Source organism: Pseudorca crassidens, chromosome 8 (genome assembly GCF_039906515.1).
Source record: "Pseudorca crassidens isolate mPseCra1 chromosome 8, mPseCra1.hap1, whole genome shotgun sequence".
Taxonomy (NCBI): Eukaryota; Metazoa; Chordata; class Mammalia; order Artiodactyla; family Delphinidae; genus Pseudorca; species Pseudorca crassidens.
The window spans coordinates 23,464,362-23,485,091 of NC_090303.1; the positions used below are offsets into that span (position 1 = coordinate 23,464,362).

The window sequence follows — 20,730 nt, forward strand, 5'->3', positions numbered from 1 at the left end:
CCACCGGGGAAGCCCCAAATGTATAATTCTTAATAAAAATATGTAGACTTGTCTGCTGTAAATCCTCATTTTTGATTTATACATCTCAAAGTTAAAATACTCCTAAATTAAGAACATATTTTGGGCTGGAGAGAGGCAGGAAGATGACATTGGGAAGTACGTAAGTACTACTTGCAGTATTGGTAATTTTCTAGTTATTTAAAAAGGTTACGGGTTCACTGCTACTTTTAAATTATGCTCAACACATTTACTATATACATGATTTTGTATGTATCAAACATCACATAATAAAAATGTTTGAAAAGAAAAAAAATCTACCTTGCATAACAGCCAGCTGGTATTTAGCATTTATAAGTCTCAGTTTCCTAATCTACTAAGTAGTCAAAGTCAGAGTACCTTCCTCATAAAACTTTTGTGTGTTTTAAATGATATAATATATGTAAAGAAGAGGCTCTGAATGCTGACTGAACATCAGAATCACTTGGGAGCACTGAAAAAATACTGATTCTTGGAGTCACAATCCTAGAGACCTTAATTTAATGATCTGGGGAGGAGCTGGGCATTACTGTTTTAAACCATCCCCCCAGTTGACTCTTACCATGCAATCTGTGTTGAGAACTACTGTTACCCATCATTATCAGTGCTTCAATCCATCATCCCTTGAGGTTGTCTACAATTACCAAAGGACAAAGGTTTTGAGACATACAGGAGAAAATGTGTTTATAAATTTGTTCATTTGCCAAAGTATCTCAGAAATTAGGTTTCTTTACTGTTACCACTCAACCCTTCAATGAAAGTAGAGCCACAGTTTAAAAATTTTACTGCACTTGAGAGGGCCTTCTAAAAGTGGTTGTATTCTGAGTTACATTTCCCAAAGTGAAAGAGGCCAAAATCATTTCTCAGCTAATTTTAGTGAATTTCTTTGCTCTTCTGTTACTTTGTGCACCTAATTTACTGAAACTCTTGAATTAATCCCTATTTTCACCAGGTTCCATTGTAGTCACTCTAGTCCAAATCACTGCCATGTCTAAATGAGACCACCACAAGTGCTCCCTGTCTGGCCTTCTTGCTGCCACTCATGTCCAACCTCCAGGGCATACTTCTTGTCCCTGACAGGGATCTTGTAAAACACACACAGCATTTCTTCTCATTCCTCTGCTCAACCCTCCCCCCCCCTTTGATATTTTCCTATCACCTTTAGATACAAATCCAGAGTTCTTCCCTACAAGGCCTTTTTGAGCAGGTCCCTGCCTTTCTCTCTGACCTAATTCATATGCTTCTTCCCATCCCTCCCTCCACTCCAGCCTCTCTGATCCCTTTGTTATTCCTTGAGTACATCAAACAAACTCTCTGTTTACGTCCTTCACACTTGCTCTGCCCTCTGCCTAGGACATTCATCCACTCCAAATAACTTGACTCTCCCTCCCTTCACTTAGACACCTGCTTAAAAGTCATCTCTTCAGAGACCTTCTTGACCACTGTATCTAAGATTACAACTTCATTCCAACAACTGTTGTCACTTTTCATCCATTTATCCAACTTTATTTTCCTTTAAAGTACATTAATTATATTACATACTTTATTTTTATTGTACCTTTTCTCCATAGAATTTGAGCAGTACGAGAGGATGAACTTTGTCTCTTTTGTTTGTCACTGTATCCTTGTCATACAAATATGGACAGATACAGAGCAGAAATTCAATAAATACTTGTTGGATGGATAAGTAACTATGTAGTCAGGATGAGTTGTCTTCAAGTCCTGTGAGTCCCAGAAAATTCTAGAATTCTTTTGGTTCATTGATTAAAACAGCAAGACCAATTAGCTTCACAACAGATGGGAAACCTCGGTCCAAGCAGCCATCTTGCTAATTCTGACATGTCACAAGATGCAGTAGGCAGGAGTATGCATAGATCAGCTAATATTCAGCAGCAATATAGGGAACACACCTCAAACCCTAGTCCTTCCACCATTAGTATTTTCATGAAATCTGAAGGAGAGCACCTTATAATATCCATAATCCAAGGAGCATGGATTAAATCCATTTTAATTCTTGTTCTGTTACTGATTTGAAAGAAAATGTCATCCTATATTTTGTATGTGATTTGAAAAATTCAGGTCAATGGAGCACATAATCTAGCTTGACAATTTTATTCCTAATAAGTTTACTGTTTGTAAATCAAACAACATTATAGGGGGTCAATACATTAACTGTAGCAAATAGCACATGTGTGAGAGAATATTTTCAAAAGAAAAAAAAATGTACTTTTTATCTCTGTGGTACTGATGATATCTGCTGAGAAGTTTACAAATAGATGCCCCCAATATTATTATCATTATCTCATCATTGTTAAAAAGAAAATAATGAAAGTGATGTTTCTTCCCTGGAAGTGGAAGGACAAAATAACCTGCTAGAAACGTTCAAGCAAGTGCTTTGGTTAATTTGGTATACAATGATAACAGAGAAGGTTAGAATATTGCATGAATTCACCAATTTTGTTTTGTGTCATACAGACATAGCCAGGCTCAAATGAAATGTGCTTCTATTGAAGTAAAAGCACTCTTATTCACAGTACAGGAAATTAAATGATCAGTTCTTGTCAAACAAAAAGTAAGTTGTTTTAAGGAAAAGGAATTCTTCTGACAGTCAAATTTTATTCTTTCAGGGAACAAGCAATTCTTTGACAGAAAAAATATGTTATTGCCAGAGGATATGTACTCCTGTGTTATATTTTGCTAGTTTTCTATTTTCTCAGTACATAAGGAACAGATGGAAATAAGGCTGATCCAATGAAAAAATTTCTTTTACATTCCAGCAATAAGGAAATCTAAATTTCAAGGAAATAATCTAACCAAATTTTCACATATATGGGCATATATTTTGGAAACCTTATAGGAGGTGTGAAACCAAGGAGAAATCATGGGAATTATTAAAGTGATATTTGCCTTTTCATTTCCGTTCAGATTACTTTATAGTTGTTATTTGTATTCCTCTCTAAATTCTCATTTTCCCTAAATATGAATGTGAAAGTTATACTACTTGCTCCAAAATGATGTTTAGCTTTCCTAGAGTTTTTTTATACTCTGAATAAATTATAGCCACTTGGGCTGGGACTAATCATATCGTTTTAAAAAAAGGAGTATGAACACCCTCAGATCACTGGCTAATGAAGTAACCTTTCCCAATGCACTATACAGCTACGTTCACCTCATGCCACTAAATCATTCAGATTTTAAAACATAATCATCTTACAATACAATTCTTTGCTGTCAAAATGAACCATGGTACCAATTAATAGTATGTTAGTATAAGCAAATAATCTGGATCAACATTGAGGGCAATTAATTTGACTCCAATCAAATATTTAACTTATCTTAGTTCATACTCAGAACATCAAGCTTATGGCTATCAAATACAGTAACAGCCATTCACATGAGTAGAACTCTTTCAGATGCCAGTATTATTCACCCCTTGAGGGCACAAAGAGCTATACAAAAAACAAAACAACACAAAAAAACTATGGCAGATCTCACACAAAGAAAACCAACAGAAGTCTTTAGTGGGTTGCTTGTGTGAAGTATACAAGCTTTCCTTTTACTCCAAAGGAATATATTCTTTAATTAAATAATATATTAATGATATTAAAGACAGTATCTCAGTTGGATCCTGCTGGCTGTTCTCCTAAGGCAACCAGCAGAAATAAACCCTAGGATCCAGGAAAAGCTAAACATTCAGGGAAAGAGCACAGAAAAGATGTTGGAGATAATACGTGACACATTTAAACACCTTAGAGACTGGATCCTGGAGAAGACCTGTGTCCTGGCACACAGCTTCCCCAGCGTAACTGCCCTTTAGCCAGATCTCCCAAATTCTCATGGTCACTCCATTGCTAGCTGACCTGAGGGGAAGTGAGACAAGGGGAAGTGACAGAGGAAAGAGACTGCAGTCTTAACAGATTGCAGTTAAAAAATATTTTGCAAATCTTATAAAAACATGGACATAGGGGCTTCCCTGGTGGTGCAGTGGTTTAGAATCTGCCTGCCAATGCAGGGGTCATGGGTTTGAGCCCTGGTCCAGGAATCCCACATGCCACAGAGCAACTAAGCCCGTGCACCACAGCTACTGAGCCTGCACTCTAGATCCCACAAGCCACAACTACTGAAGCCCACGTGCCACAACTACTGAAGCCTGTGCGCCTAGAGCCCCGGCTCTTCAACAAGAGAAGCCACTGCAATAAGAAGCCCATGCACCGCAAAGAAGAGAAGTCCCCGCTCGCCGCAACTAGAGAAAGCCCGCGTGCAGCAACAAAGAGCCAATGCAGCCAAAAATAAATAAATTAATTTATTAAAAAAAAAAAAAAGAGTGGACATATGAATACATTGCTAGGCCCTCTTACCCAGGGCCCATGCAAGCAGGGGTCCCTGAATTTTAAACTACAGTAACTAGTGATACATCTGCCACAGTGTGATACATCTGCCACAGTCAGTGAAATATAGTGGTAGTATAATCATACAAAACAATGGAGGAGAAAGTGACGTTAAGGTCATAGCTTTCATTCTTTGTCTTACTTCTAAGATTTTGGTGCCGTATCTTTAAAATCCCACTGACAGATGTTTTGATCAAAAACTGTTTTTGCTGTTTCTCAATATATTATACCAAAGGCAAAAAGTAGGTGAGTGTGTGTGTGTGTGTGTGTGTGTGTGTGAATGGACATAGGAAATTATGCAGTAATTAGCTCTGAATAAATTGTGAAACTGGCTAAACAAATTGAGACATTTAAGACAAATTATTACATGTTTAAAGATATATAAGTATTCTCTTCTTTATCAGAGCTGCCCAGTGAAGTCTACCTATTAGTCACTCATACTCATTAACCAATAAGGCATTTGATTATGGAAGCTGAGAGTTGGGGATAAGGGAATCTGTTACAAAAAGGATAGTTGAATTAATATGGATAAATTCTGAAGTTTCAAATTTATTAAGTGGCACCAAATCATTGCCTGTAACCTTTTAAATTTCAAAACACTTGATGGCTGTGCAGATATATATCCTGTGTGATTTGTAAATGTCATTCTTGTTTTCTCTTTAACTACTTTTCTAGAACAACTTCATTTTGAGTTTGTAATAAATGGAACAGCTGATTCAGAGAAGTATGGAAGTATTTATTCACCAGAATTAAGCCAGAAGCTGAATCTCTACTATGGTTTGTAGAGTTCTCGGGCAATGACAATAACCATTATCTGACTCTATGCGTAGGAGACAGATGAAGTCGATGTATGGAGTAATATGATTTTGCCAGACTAGTAAAAGATGCTAGAAGCTGTGGATTTCAGATGAAGAAGAAAGATGAGGGAAGTAAATTTGAGAAAATATGGAGTACATAATTAGGCTAAGACTTTAAAAATTCTATGAAAACAATGAATAATACCAGGGGACTCAAAGAATGGGAGAAAATATTTTTCTTTTTACCCAAGGGAAGGATATAATTAAATGTAAGCTCTGTGCCCTCTGACACTGTTATGAGATCATAAATTTAAAAGTTAATATGTTTCTCTGTAGCTTGAGATCAATGCTGTATTCATAGTATACTAAATAATACATTCTTGATAATCACTGTTCACAAAAGTTTCAGGAGAAAGAATGTACCACAAGAAGAAGGTCTTCACTTCTATCGTGCAGTTTCCTTGTTTTTCTCTTACTTTTCAATCTGCTTATTTTTTTTCTGTGATTCTCTTCCTTCATTCACCGGTCAGATGGTTATGTTCGTCCAGGTTTCATCTCCGCAGGTATCATCTTTGTTTTCTGCATACTCTTCTTTGTAACTCTCCACAATACATCATTTTTCAAATGCTGAGGGCTCCCACAATCTTATCCTCAGGCTTACTGGACCTGAGTTTCAAACTTTTCTCACTGTCTCCTGGCTACTTCCAGTTGAATATCCCCTAGGAACTACATGCTCAGCACTTATAAGATTACATTTACCCTCCCTCCAAGCTCCTTCCTCCTATTTTTTTTCTTATTTTCATTAACGACACCATGTCTAAGCCAAAAAAAAATATGGAAGCTGTCCAGAATTCTCTCTGTCTCACTTCTCTCATCCAACTCTAAAAGTTAGGAACAATCTAAAGCAGTGGTCAAGTGCTTAGTTCAAAGTGCCATTTACTAGCTGTATGAACTTATATAGATCACTTAGCCTCTCTGTGCCTGTCTCACAAGGTGTTTAAGATGATTAACTGGATAATATACCTTCAATGCTCAGAGCACTGCCTGGTGCTTACTAAGTTCTCAATAATTTATTATTGCTCACATCCAGGCCTTCATACATGCTGTTTCCTCCACCTGGAATGCCCTTTCCAGGATTTTATCATAATTTAGGTGCCAGGCTGATCATAGAGAGCAGAAGCATCTGGGATGCTGTCTTTACTGATAGATGGGCTTCCAGTTGGAACAAGTATCCTATGAATTATAAGTAATTAATCTCTTCTAATTTAAGGGACAGATGATTTGGACTGTTGATCTTACTTCTGGCAAATCAGTGAAGAGGAAAGTGAACACAATTATCCCGTGAAAGGAACGGGTGACGTACTAAAACCAATATCAAACCCCTTGTTAGGGGTTCTCTAGGCCTTACATAATTTCTCTGGGTCCACCTCCATAAAATAAGATACTTTAAGGAACAGAAAAGTGTGTCTTACTTAACTTCATATCTTCAATACCTGAGAGAGTTCCTCGCTTATAGGGGGAAAGTCCTTAATATTTAGAGGATAAAAAAGGAAGGAAATAAAGGAGGGGAAGGAAGATAGAAAAATAGAAGAAAAGGCATGAAAAATAGTGCATATATATATAAGTAGAAAAATTTTTCTGACTGTAATTAGCTATAATGTATATGTATATTAGCTATTATATATATATATATATATATATATATATATATAAAAGTAATGCCAGTAATTTCCATGCCTTGGGCCACATGGTGGGTGAGAGGAAAAAACTAGTCTGGGCTGTTATTGCTATGGCCAAGGTTCAGCAAAAGAGTCCAACCAAGCTTAATCACAAGCATTAATTGAAGAAATGAGTGCATGTGTTCAAGAAACCATTGTTGCCGAAGGGAAGGAACCAAAACATTGGGAGTCGAGAATGGATGAAATGAGAAAGGGAGAGGGAGGCAGCTGCTCAAGACCCAACAAGCTCATGATACGGGGAAAAACCCTGCCAGCGATCGCTCCAAAGGGAGGACAGAAGCCTATCTGCCCTCTTTAAATGGCTTAGGTCCCTTCATCCTAAAGAAGAATTTGCCCAGGTGAAAAGGGCTCCCTTGTTATCTTTGATCTGGTTCTTTACACGAAATCATCCTTTCCTGGGGTGTGGGCTGGGTAGGAGCACAAGGATGTAACAGACAGTATAATCTTCTCTCAGTACTTGGTAGAGATTATTATCCTGGGGTATGCATGTTAATTTTTTCTTAGACCATATTATTGTGTCTCACATTTTCCCTAGTTGGCATTGAAATCTGGATAGTGAGCCCTCTAGGATTCTGGGTTCTTCCTAACAATTTTTCTAAGCTTACTACTTTAAAGGGCAATATAGTTGCTAAAAATTTAGTCTCATTATTTTTCTAGCCAAATCTTACTGACATCTGTATACTAAATTTCAAGATTAGGATTTGACAGTAAAGTAAATAAAGTTTGATTCCATTTTTCTCCTGGCTTACTGAAAGCCCAGAGAATCTAGGAATACTCATGTATTTGGCTTTCATTTTTACAGGATTCAGAATTATCTATTTCAATTTAATAATTAGGTCTCTTTTAAATAGTAAGTTTACATATACATTTTTCAAGCAGAAAGATAAACAATGTCTGATAGACCAGAATGTTTCTGGAGGGAGAGAAGGGCTCTCTCAAAATTCTAAATTAAAAAAAAAAAAAAATTCTAAATTAAAACAAAACAAGACACAAGCAAACAACTAAGCCAAGGAATATTTAACCATCTAAAACACTGAATACATTCATTATACAAAGTGACAAGAGGAAAGATAAACTGGCTCTCACTGAGGGATGTAAAGAAGCTTTAAAGAGAAGAAGAGGGCTTCCCTGGTGGCGCAGTGCCGATGCAGGGGACACGGGTTCGTGCCCCGGTCCGGGAAGATTCCACATGCTGCGGAGCGTGTAGGCCCATGAGCCATGGCCGCTGAGCCTGCGCGTCCGGAGCCTGTGCTCCGCAATGGGAGAGGCCACAACAGTGAGAGGCCTGCGTAACGCAAAAAAAAAAAAAAAGAGAAGATATTTCAGCTAGATGAAAAAAGATAAATAAGAAATTGCTAAGCAAAGAGAAGAGGGAAAGGTATTCTAGGTAAAAGCAACATTTCAAAGACAGAAAATTGGTATATTTGGGAAATTGGGTTTGAGAAGCATAGGGCCTATTGGTTGAGGGGCAGAAAGTGAAGCCGGCAATTCTTTAAGGCCTCATGGGCCATACTTTAAACACCAGAATTACCATCAATTAATGCGGCAGGGGCGGGGTGGGGGGGGAGCCATTAGTATCTGTTAAGGAGGAGAATGATATAATTAGGTTGTTTTATGTAAATAAGACACCACAGTCCCTGAAATAGGAAGTATACCAGCTTTTACATGCCTGCAGTTATGAAATTTTCTCTATTGTTGCTACTACTGACAGCAGTTATTAACAGTTGGGTGATGAACACTGGGGAACTTGTTGGCCATGCAGAGTCTTAGAGCTTTTTTCCTTTAAATTAACTCAACATGTCAGACTTCTGTTTTCTGATTTTGACGTAAAATGACTGTGATTATATATTAAAATTAGAAGAATGGATATATGGTGCAAAACTAATTACAAATAATATTCAGGGGTAGATCAAATAATTTCATTTGTTTAACATAAATCACATTGGTGTTTGCTTGAAACCAAATCAATGAAGAAAATAAGCTGATACTGAAAGCACTAAGAACAACTATCAGATTCAAAGAAGCAATTTCATCATTGAATGTCGTGTGAACTTTGGCAATTAACTAAATATTTCTGGAATCAATTAACACATATTTATTAAGAACATAGTATATGTCCAATACTCTGCTTGAAGTTCTTTGTAGAAACCTATTATAGAGTGTTGTGCAGAGAGAAAACCAGAAAGAACGAGTTTCCTCCTAGACTCAGAAAGAGAACCCTCTGTAAGTCTGTCTGTTAAGCCTTGAGTTTAGGGCTCCGAAGAGCTGGAGACTCAGGGGATTATTTGCTGCAGGGTAATTCTATCCCAGCACTTCCTTACCTAACATTCTAGTGACAGAATATATACAAGCCAACTTTCCAAGAGCAAAAGTGTTTTTTCTCCAACTTTAAACATATAATAAGTGGACTTGAATGGTAAAAGCAACTTTCCAAGGGTGCGTGAGTATAAGTTTGTATCATAAAAAGACCCAGTATTGGGAGTACTTTTAAAGAGTCTAATGCTATGAGTGAACAAAATAGCTGATTGAAGAAGAAATGGCCTGGAGAAGTCTGTATAAAAACGACTATGACTATAAACATGGGCTTTAAACTGAGGTTACAATCTCAATAAATCTCTCACAGTATTTGTGCTTCACATTTCAGGATTTTTCTCTGATCAAGGGCATTATCTCTTTTGTCGATTTCCTTTTTAAGTCCTTTAAACTATACAATAAGAAAGCGTTCAATGAAAAAAACTTCATTTTCTTGTTATCAATTGAAATAATGATTCTTATAAAGGTAGATCTGCTAATTAGGGAACTTTGAAAGATACGCTAATGTTATAAATGCCAGGGAACTTTGAAAGATATGCTAATGTTATAAATGCTAGATCTCAAGCCTTTACATTCCCTTCTAAAAATCTGCTTCCAACCACCACTCTTCTCCATCATTGCATACATATTTTCAAACACATCTACTGAGAGCCACAGGAAATATATTTTGTATTTTATAATAGATTTTAAAATAGATGCAAATTAAAACTAAGTCAAATCTTAGAATCAGTCAAGTGGAAATGTTCCCTCAATTCTTCAACTGGGGTCATTATACAATTAAAAAACCTTAGGTATTAATATAAATGTAGAATGCCTTGCATAAAAGCAGGAAGGCAATAAATAGCATTTGATTACAGCAAATGAGTAACATTTATAGGTAATTTGATTCTATGAAGTAATGGACATTTCATATTTCCTACAACCACTAATCAAATAGTCATATTTTCCCCTTTGATCTCACAGGAAAACATTTCAAGGTAGAAAAACCTCTGGTGTTTTTGTCTTGCCCAAATTAACCATTGCAAGACTCCAAGCGCCTTATCAGTGTGATATTCTAACTTTCTAACCTGAGAAAACAGCGCTGGTCATTTTGGTAAATGTTTATATTTACCCTTCACATATTTTCTAATTCTTTGCATTTGAAATACTCTCCTAGAACCAGCTAAATATAATTTGATAAAATGTCTCTAAGTCCTCAGGAAAGAACTGTATTTTTTTGAAGTAACATTGGTTTATAACATTGTAAGTTTCATGCATACATTATAATTTGGCTTTGTGTACACTACAGAGTGCTCAGCACCAAAAGTTTAGTTTCCATTCATCACCATAAAATTGACCCCCTTTACCCATTTTGCCCTTCCTCTACTCCTCTTCCTTTCTGGAACACCAAACTTTTCTCCATATCTATATGTTTGTTTTTGTTTTACGGGTTTCTTTTTTAATAGCCCATATATGAGTATCTTTCTCTATCTGACATTTCACTTAGCATAAGATACTCAAGGTTCATCCATGTTGTTACAAATGGCAAGATCTTACTTTTTTTATGGCTGAGTACTATTCCATTGTATATATATACCACATCTATTCATCTGTCCATGGACACTTAGGTTGTCTCCATATCTCAGCTACTGTAAATAATGCTGCAATGTACATGGGTGTCGATATATCTTTTTGAATTAGTGTTTTTATTCTTCAAATAAATACCTGGAAGTAGAACAGCTGTATCATATGGTAATTCTATTCTTAATGAAAAAGTTCTATTCTTGAATGAAGTAAAATCTTGACTGAGATGCCTGACTAGGAAAAAACCAGTATTTTCATTTAACATGTTCAATATTTTAGAATTTGTCTTGGATTCATTTCTCTTGCTATATATAACCATTTTCATTATTGACAAATAATCTTGAAGAATTGATAAAATCTGTGGCCTATGTTTTAATAAGTTGCCTTGTAAACCCCCTTTCAAAAGTAAATAAACCCCCTCCTAAGTTTGTAATAACTGACTTCCCTTTTCTCAGCTTTTGCTCTCCTTAGCAGTTTTTGTTTACTTTTAAAATTATGTTATAGCACCTGAATCAGACTTTCCCTGACATGATTGCTGCAAGCTCAGAATATCCCTGATAAGTGATACAGTGGAATGCTAGATTTCTAGAAAATTCTCTGCCATTGGGGATGAGTTTATGTTCAGTGAAAGACAGTTAGTAAATATAAAAATTAGAAAGTCACAAATGGGATGAGTAACTAACTGTATTTAAATTTTAAATTGTAAAAAATTGTTTTTAATTTAAAAAATGAATCGTCTTTTATAGTGAATTATCATACTGTTTTTTAAAAAACTCCCAGTGATTTTTTTTTTAAACTGCAAGTTTAGCACTTTTGTATATTTCAGTAAACATTAAATGACATGTTTACTATATTCCAGGGACTATACAATTGCTAGGAGCTGTCATAGACCCTATATGGTTTAGGAGACAAGGCAAACATGAAAACCCAGGAGTTACTAATTATTCTGTGACCAATGGCATAACAAATATGTGTACAAGTCATAGTGTGACTTACTCATAGTGTGACAAGTCATAGTGTTAAGGAGGAAGCAATCAGCTCCACTGGGTTGGGGTGAGGGTTTGGCAAAGATTTCCAGGAAGTGATGTGGTTAATCTGAATCTCAAAGAAAAGAGATGCATTTTTCTGGGCCGATCAAGAGAAAGAGAGTATCTGAAGTAGAGGGAACAGCTTGTTTGGAAGTGTGGAGGCACAAAACAATGTGCCCAGTTGGGTGGACTGTATAGTGTTCAGGCCTGGGTTAGATGGTGGAAAGCCTCCTCCTCTGGGACATTATCCAGAAGGCAATGAGGAGATCCTCTTAGAACAGGGAGTCCTTTCTTATTCTATTTTGTCTGTCTAAAAACTACCTGTTCATTCTTACCACTTTTGTATTTAATGTCAGTGTAGGCTGATTTGACATAATGTGAAGTTTCATAATGCTTATTAACATTTAATTACTGGTAATAATTTTATTTGTGCTTCTATCCATACTAGGTGGATGTAAATATTTTATAAGTAGACAAAGGAATTTTTTTTTAAAAAAAGGAATGGAAAGTGATAAAATACAATATGATATACTCTATTTTTTTCCTTTTTTAAAAAAAAGCTTTACTGAGGTTTAATTGATAAACAAAGAATTACACATATTTAATGTATACAATCTGATGAGTTTGGACATATGCACACACCCATGATACCGTCCCCGCAATCAAGGTAACAGATGTACCCCAAATGTCCCAGAGTTTCCTTGTGTCCCTTTGTTTTGTTTTGTGATAAGAACACTTAACATGAGATCTGTCTTGTTAACAAATCTTGAAATTCACTACACCTTATTGCTAATTATAGGTACTATGTTGTACAGAGGATCTCTAAAACTTATTTGTCTTGCACAACTGAAACTTTATATCCAGTCTATATCTTAAACTTCCCAGATCAGTATCACCCGGGGCACTTACACTTACAGATTCCATGGCCCAGCACCCCCCAGACCTACTGAACCAGAATCTTCATGGGAGGAGCCTGGAACCTGTGTACTCAAAGTGACGAATGCCTGGAAAAGCTGGAGAAATACCACTTTCGGGGAGTATATTCCTTCAAAGGAAACCTAGTAAGCAAACTGCTCATGAAGCCTCAGTAGTTATGGTTAATTGATGATTTACTTGTTTATTCCTTCAAAAGGACTGTAAACTTCTTAAGGGCAGAGGATATATGACTAATAGAGTCTCAGCTTTTAACATGGATAAATATTCAATAAACATTGGTTAATGAATAAATGGCATTTCAGCCATTCACACATTCTTTAAAATGGCTCCTCTTCGTGTGTATCACTAGATATTCAACTATGAAGCACAATGGTAATCTAGTGAGTTAACACTGAAGAATGCCAAATAATTAGGCTTTTATCAGAGTATAAACAATTTACTTTAAATTACTAGTAAAGTGAACAAAATACATTTTTCATATCACCTATGTGTTTGTCAAATAACATAAAATATAATGTGTTTGTATGACATAATTTGATCTGCCTTTTGTGCCCTGGAGTGACTAAAAATAGTTTTGCATTTCACATATATTGCATTTCATAAAAGGGACACAGGATCAAACAAACTAACACCTGAAATTAAAGGCATTGGAACATGATTTCCTTAATAAGTATTATTCTTCATTAGGAGAAGCTTCTGATTCATGACTTTTCTCATACTTGCACAAATATATTGTTGGGACAGACAGAAAAATGAAAACAACTGAATAAATTTTAAAAATTTATCTCTGTATGGCTAAGAAATATTTTTCTCAACAATTGACATTTAAAGGACAAAGGGTAGCATGGGCCATATTTTTCATTAACTCAACCATGTATAGAGACAGACCACTTTCCTATAAGTTAGAGCAGAACATCATGACAGTGAAGTAATTTTATTTTCTTGAATATCATCAAAAGAACAGGTAGAAAATACAAGAGACATTTATAAAATATTACCTAAATATAAAATAGTTTTAAGAATCATTTGTAGATTATATGGCTGGAGGAGCAGGTGGAGAAAATGCCAAGGAGAAATCTTCCTACATTGTCTCCACCTCTGTAGAGCTTTCTATGAGGAGGTTACTAGTTGTTCCTGCTACAATAATTTCAGAGGACTCTATTCATCAGGAAGAAGGCAGAGCATCCACAGTATAAATCTCTTTTGGTGATTTAATCACAGACATTAAAGAAAACAGGATCATGATCACTGCCAGCCGCCAGCTGCAAATACAATAACTGTGAAATTTATTTTTGCAAATATAATGGCAATTTTACAACAGTGTGAATGAACACTAAGGAAAGCCTATTCAGTTGGTACATTTGCTGAATTAGGCATTAAGTTCCATAGAGTGCAATTGCTGCTAGAGTTCTACCTCAATATTCTCTTGAAAATATGCATAGAAATAAAATTATATCTTAAGTGCCCTAGGGAATTTTTACATATAGGAAGAGCATATTCTATGTCCTTTTGCAAAACAAAAATTTACTCTCCTAAAGGATAAACAGGATTTCTCTGTATTGCTTTTGCAAATTCCTGTAAATCTATAATTATTTCAAAATAAAAAGTTTTCAACCAATTTGCTCTCCAATTCACAGTACTATAAAGTTGGATTTTTATAAATTATTTTCTTTTTTTAAAGAAGAATGCATTGCTTCATCTCATACCTATTGGCATACAGGATGTTGACCAGTTTTTCATTCATTCAAAAGACGTTTATTGTGTGGGTACTATGTGGCAGAACCTGTGCTACAGCTGGGTATAATGTGAAGCCTCGGATGACAAGAACTTACATTATCATGGAGGGTGACAGACAATAAACTGTAAGCAACTGCCAGATGTTAATGCCATGAAGAAGAATGAGGACCAGTAAAGTAGGGTAGGAGAATAGATAGTGATATAACAGGAGGTGGGGTTGCTATCTTACATAGAACCATCAGAGGAGATTCTTTCTGAGAAGATGACATAAGAGCAGAGAACTGAAGGAAAAAAGGAAAAATTATGTGAAAATCTGGGGGAAGAATCTGACTACATATCTCATTACACTAATTATTTTGAATTAGGAGTTACCATTATTATGACATATATGATTTTTTAATATAAGAGAGATGGATTATGCATAATCCTTGATACATAGTTCATATATGAATTATATGCAAATGCAAATCCTTGATACATAGTTCATATATGAACATAGGGTTTAGAATTACAGCTATGGAATTTAGACGTTTTTCAAATCCCTGCCATTTGGTATCGATAAGATTTTGATACATTACTTAATTTCTTTTAGCCTTACAGTTCCTCATCTGTAAGACAGAGAGGAGACTATCTTGTGGGTTATTTTAAGGACTCAATAAAATAATACATGTATAATGTTTAACAAAAAATAAGTGCTCAATGTAGTAGCAATTATTATTACAAGTAAATGTAAATTATTACATGTAATAATGTAAGTTAGCAATTATTATTACAAGTAAATGTAAATTATTATTACAAGTAAATGTAAATTAGAACTCTACTCCCATTGTCTTGGAAAGCATTTATTCATCCATTCATTCAACGGCACTTATTAATCCCTGACTATATGTTACATACCATGATAAGTGACAGGAATACTAAAATTTAAGGAATACCAATGTATTTCTTATTGACCTGGGACACAAATGTGAAAAATATAATATACTGCTAAAATTGTCATAATAAAGGAGACAAAGTAAATCTACTCTATTTAAGGGCCTGAGTAAAGGCTTGACAAAGGAGGAGATGCATAAAATTGAACCTTGCAGGATAAAAGAGGAGTCCACCAGGTAAATGAAATGAAGAAAGCAGAGCAGGCAGAGCAGAAAGCATGGAGTAAAGTCACAGGGACACAAGAAAAAAAAAAAGAGGCACCTTAAGAGAATTGTAACTACATCACAAGATACTTGTAAAGAAAAGAGGTGAAGTTGTAATTGCAGGCTGGAAGTAAATAATGCAGGCTCTTATACTCCTTCAGACTTATATGCTACACCAAAGAATCTAGAATTTGTCCTGTGAAATTTTGAAGGTGATGCATGATTGTGTTTCCATTTCAAAAATACCATTTGGCAGCAATGTGGGGAAGAGCATAGAGGAGTTGCTAATATTGGGATCAGCATGTTTCAGAACATCCTGGCTTGGTATCTGGTGAGAAAAAGTCAAAGAAAGAAACTCAGAAACAGAAAAAGAAATGGAATACATTCCCATGTCAATCATTTACTCTAAAGAAATTAGTGATCACTAACACACTACTGTTTCAGGTTCCTAAGGTGTCAAATATCAGATTTTAACTAATATTACTTGGTGGCTGAGTAGATATGGAAGAGGGAGGAAGAAGGAGTCTAGGACTTCTCTCAAATATATGGGTTAAGTGAAGTGAAAGAGTAGAGTAAAATTTAGAGAAGTAGATTCGGAAAGGAAAATTTCGAATTCAGTTCTGTAGGTGAGTGAACATGTGGGCCTGGTTTGCAGGAGTTTCAAGTATGGAGGAAGACAGACATTAAGTCACTATCATACTAGTGGAAGTTCAACAGGTAAGGGCTGAATGTGGTCTCCCCAGGAGAGCATGTAGTGTGGGAACCAAACCAACTGGTGAGACTGAAGGAGAGAAGCCATAGGGTCCAAATGGGGTAGGGAAGAAAAGGTCCTTATAATCTCGAGGCTACCTCCTATTCTAATGTGTTCCTCAGGATTTCATCCTTGGCCATATTGTCCTCTCATGTGGTACATTCTACCCGATTCACTGCTTCTCTATTTCAATACCACATCTATAATGATAAGTCCTGTGATTCTATCTTCAATTCTGGATAAATCCAAGCATTTAGTCTTGACTAGCAAAATTTTTCTTTAAATGATCTCAACGTATTTGATGGTCACAGCACAGTCAATCAGATGAACCAGGGACAGGCATTTGAGACAATGAAGCATACATTCAACATGCCTAATACAATGTTGTGCCCATAGTAGGTGCTCAATAAACACTTGACGAGCAAACACCAATCCAACTCTAGCTTATGTGTTTATTATTTTGGCCTTACGTGAAACAGGGAACTGTAGACATGATAAATAGATATGAACTTTATTTTTTTGAAAAGTGTATTTAACTACTGAAAACAAAGTCAAAATATTTCCATTTGAAGATGTACTTGTTGACTGTGTAAAAGAGATGAATAATTAGTATACTGGGATTACTTTTTTCTTCAGTCATATAATCTTATTTATTAAGTCCCAAATAATTATAAATAATTTTAAACATCAGATATATATTTCCAGAAAAACTTGTTATAGAATCATCTGAGTTTTGATGTTATTTTTCCTTTACCAGAAGCAGTTCATATTCCATGTGTCTCACAAAACTCATTTTATAAATAATAATGAAACAAGGGGTTCAAACATGAAGAGATGTCTAAATGGCTTATCTGCCTCAATATAGAGCACCTATTACCTCAACTAGTTACAAAAAGTAGTGGGGGGTTACATATCTAAAACGCAATTCTACAGACCATTTTGAAAATGTCTACCATATTCTGATGCAACAGTTGTTTTTAAAAAATTTTTGTTTAATAGATTGCCTAAATTAGATATGCTAGCTAATTTTACTTTGTAAACCACTTGCCAACATCACACACCAGAAGAGTCACATATAAACCTATCCAAACTATTATTTCTCCATCTTCATTGCCTATTTGTGATGTCATGTCAATGATGATGTCATACAAAATGTAATAGTGAGGTATTCACTCTATAAAGCAAAAGCAACTCTTTAAGTAGGTAGAACAGTACCTACTTAGATGAATTAATATGAATTCATTAATACAGAACAATAAATCAGACCAGAAGAAACTTGTTTATCAATAGCTCATGTTTTGAAAGGAATAGGTTATACATGAGTTAACATAGATCAAATTACCATAATATGATGTGTGTGTACAATGTTTTGCCGTAAATATTGTATGTGTTTATTTACCACAGGAACAAAAAGCATCAAATAGTTAACAATATAATAGCATTCCAACAAAGTTGTTAAGAAAGTATTAAATAGCTTTTAATCTAGCAATTCAGGAATACATATTAATGTTAATTGAAAGAGTCCATCTGAATTACTGAAAAATTGGACTTATAGGGCATTTTAATTTACATGTGGTTTTACAATACAATAATTCTAACTATGGAACTGCTATCAAAATTGCTAAGCAGAGGTTTTACTGAGCTTAAGCTAAGGATAGACGCAACTCATGTACAGCAGACATATTAATTATATGCAAATGCATGCTTTTAAAATTCAAAAACATAATATGCACCTTAATGAATAAGTTAAATATTTCTCCTTGAAATTTTACTCATTCCATTCATTCATTCACTTCCAGTTCTTTCATGGGTAGTACTAAGGTAGATGTTGGCTCCATGATTATGTACGCAGTGAGGCTTAAATTAATAAGATCTTATTTCCTAGTCAATGGGCATCATATTTAGAGTCAGTGATCATAGTTCTTACAAGAACTTCTGTTGCTTCCAACACTGGGCAAGTCCAGGGCCCTAAACTTTCTGTGAAATTCAGAATTAAGCTTAAAAGTTTTCATTTAGCCTTCAGAGAGAATCATAAAGATGAGTCCCTATGAACCTATGCATTGTTTAACTACTAATTTAACAGCATGGAGACTGTATAGTACAGCATAGGCTCTGTAATCAAAATGATTAGGTATGAATCCACAAACACACTGTGTGACTTTGGGCAAATTATTTAACCTCTCTGTGTACCAGCTATAAAACAAACAAAAAACAACAATAATAATACAGGGTGGTTGTTAGGATTAAATTAGGTAACATATATCAATCACTTAGGATTAAATGAGTCAAGATATATCAATTACTTAGAATTATTTATTAACTATTGAGAGTGCTCAATAAATGTTTGTCATAATTATTATAACATCTATTGTCCTTAGTTTCAACGTTAATTCCATAAAAGCTTTCTTAATGATATACAGTTGAATACTTATCTTTACAGCATGAAGATAGCAATTATCTTTTCTTCTCTTATATTGGTGAGGTAAAACCATATTTGTTGTTTTAAGAGCAAGCTTGACTGAATTAGCTGAAATTTTAGTATGGGGAAATATTCCCATTCATTATAATTCTCAACATCACCAATATAAAGAATACTTTAAAGAATATTAAACGCTTAAAGATTTTGTCTCTTGGAGAAGGATTTCCCCCACTTTTTCAGTGTTCTCAGTATCTAATTTAGAGATGAAAAATGAGGATAGGATAACCCAGGATAGGGATTTCGCTAAAGAGAAAGCTAAAGAAGACGTCACAGGAAAATTATGGCTCATAAATGTATCCTTGCCATAAGTAGACAATCATGCTTAGCATGGTTTTAGAGCTTCTGACTCATTGAAAAGTAGGCTCCCTCTATGTTCTGCTACGTACTGTGTCTGTTTTAGTTCAGCAAACTACCCTTTCTCATCCTTTCTACCAACCCCTCATCTTTTCCTACTTCTTGTTTGAACTACTTAGTAATATTCATCGTGGCCTTTTATTTTAAATCTACCAAGTTACGATGGCCTTTTATTTTAAGTCCCCATCTCTCAGTTTCTCTCATCTTCCTAAGCAAATCTTCTCTCCTTAAATATTTTGAAGGCAAAATATTAGCCTCTATTTATTTACCTCTTTATATTCAGCCTAAAATAAAACACTGAAAAGTATAGGTAAGATGAGCCACACGTGATCTGCCATAAAGTATTACTAAACATTAAAATATAAAAATCAAGAAACAAGCAAGATACCATGTTGCCTAAGCGTTGTTTTACATTTCAATTCTTGAGGGTGTTTATTCTGTCACTCAAGTTCTCACTGTGACATCTGCCTGAAAGCAAGAGGCTTCCTTTGTTCCTAACTTCCTGATTTCTATCAGGCATAAGACATGGTATGGACAGGCTGTTTGACTGTTTCTGACAGTCTTGAGAGCATTTAGGTTATGAAGCTGGTAACAATGTGATATCTTGGGGTTCTTAATTCTTAGAGTTCCAAGTCTCTGTCTGTCTCTTCAATCTCTCCTCCCCAACTCTCTCTAGGAAAGCAGAGGATCATAAGAAAGAGCCCTAAGGAGGTGAACTGCTTCAGCTCATCACTTTTACAGTTTGGCATGGTAAAAAATGGCTTCTCTACTTTATCATACATAGAAGCCATTTGGGAAAACGTTTTAAAAAATGAGTATTCTTGGGTTTCCCTGGTGGCGCAGTGGTTGAGAGTCCGCCTGTCGATGGAGGGGACGCAGGTTCGTGTCCCGGCCCGGGAAGATCCCACATGCCGCGGAGCGGCTGGGCCCGTGAGCCATGGCCACTGAGCCTGCGCATCCGGAGCCTGTGCTCTGCAACGGGAGAGGCCACAACAGTGAGAGGCCCACATACCGCAAAAAAAAAAAAAAAAAGTATTCTTCTGTTCAACCCACACAGATTCTAATTCAGTAGGTTAGGTAGGCCCTTAGAATGCGCATTTTTAATAAGCTCTTCTGGAGATTCTGATATAGGTGGTCCTTATGCATAGTTTCAGAAATTCTGCCTTAGAATGTTTTAATCAATGCAAAGCTTTCTGATTTCTGGTAATCAGAAACCAGCAAAGGTAATCACAGCCAATCAAACTGCCAATTACTCTTCATCAGATATTAATATTCTACTATTGTTAAATCCAGCCAGTCATAATGTTTAACTACATTGGAAACCAACTTCTTCCCTTGACCATGAGAAAATGTAACTTCCTAAGGTAGACCAAGATAATCATCAAGAAAAAACAATGGAAGACACTATCAGTTACGTCATCACATTTTTACTACATGGAGAGTCTCTATGGTGTGTACCTATTGTCCAGGAAA

General features: G+C 35.5%; 1 protein-coding gene across 9 annotated transcripts in view; it reads right to left on the reverse strand.

The window, feature by feature from the left end:
* MAGI2 (membrane associated guanylate kinase, WW and PDZ domain containing 2) overlaps positions 1–20,730 on the reverse strand; it is a 1,357,470-nt gene that overhangs the window by 898,487 nt on the left and 438,253 nt on the right. The gene's annotated exons all lie outside the window — the stretch shown is intronic.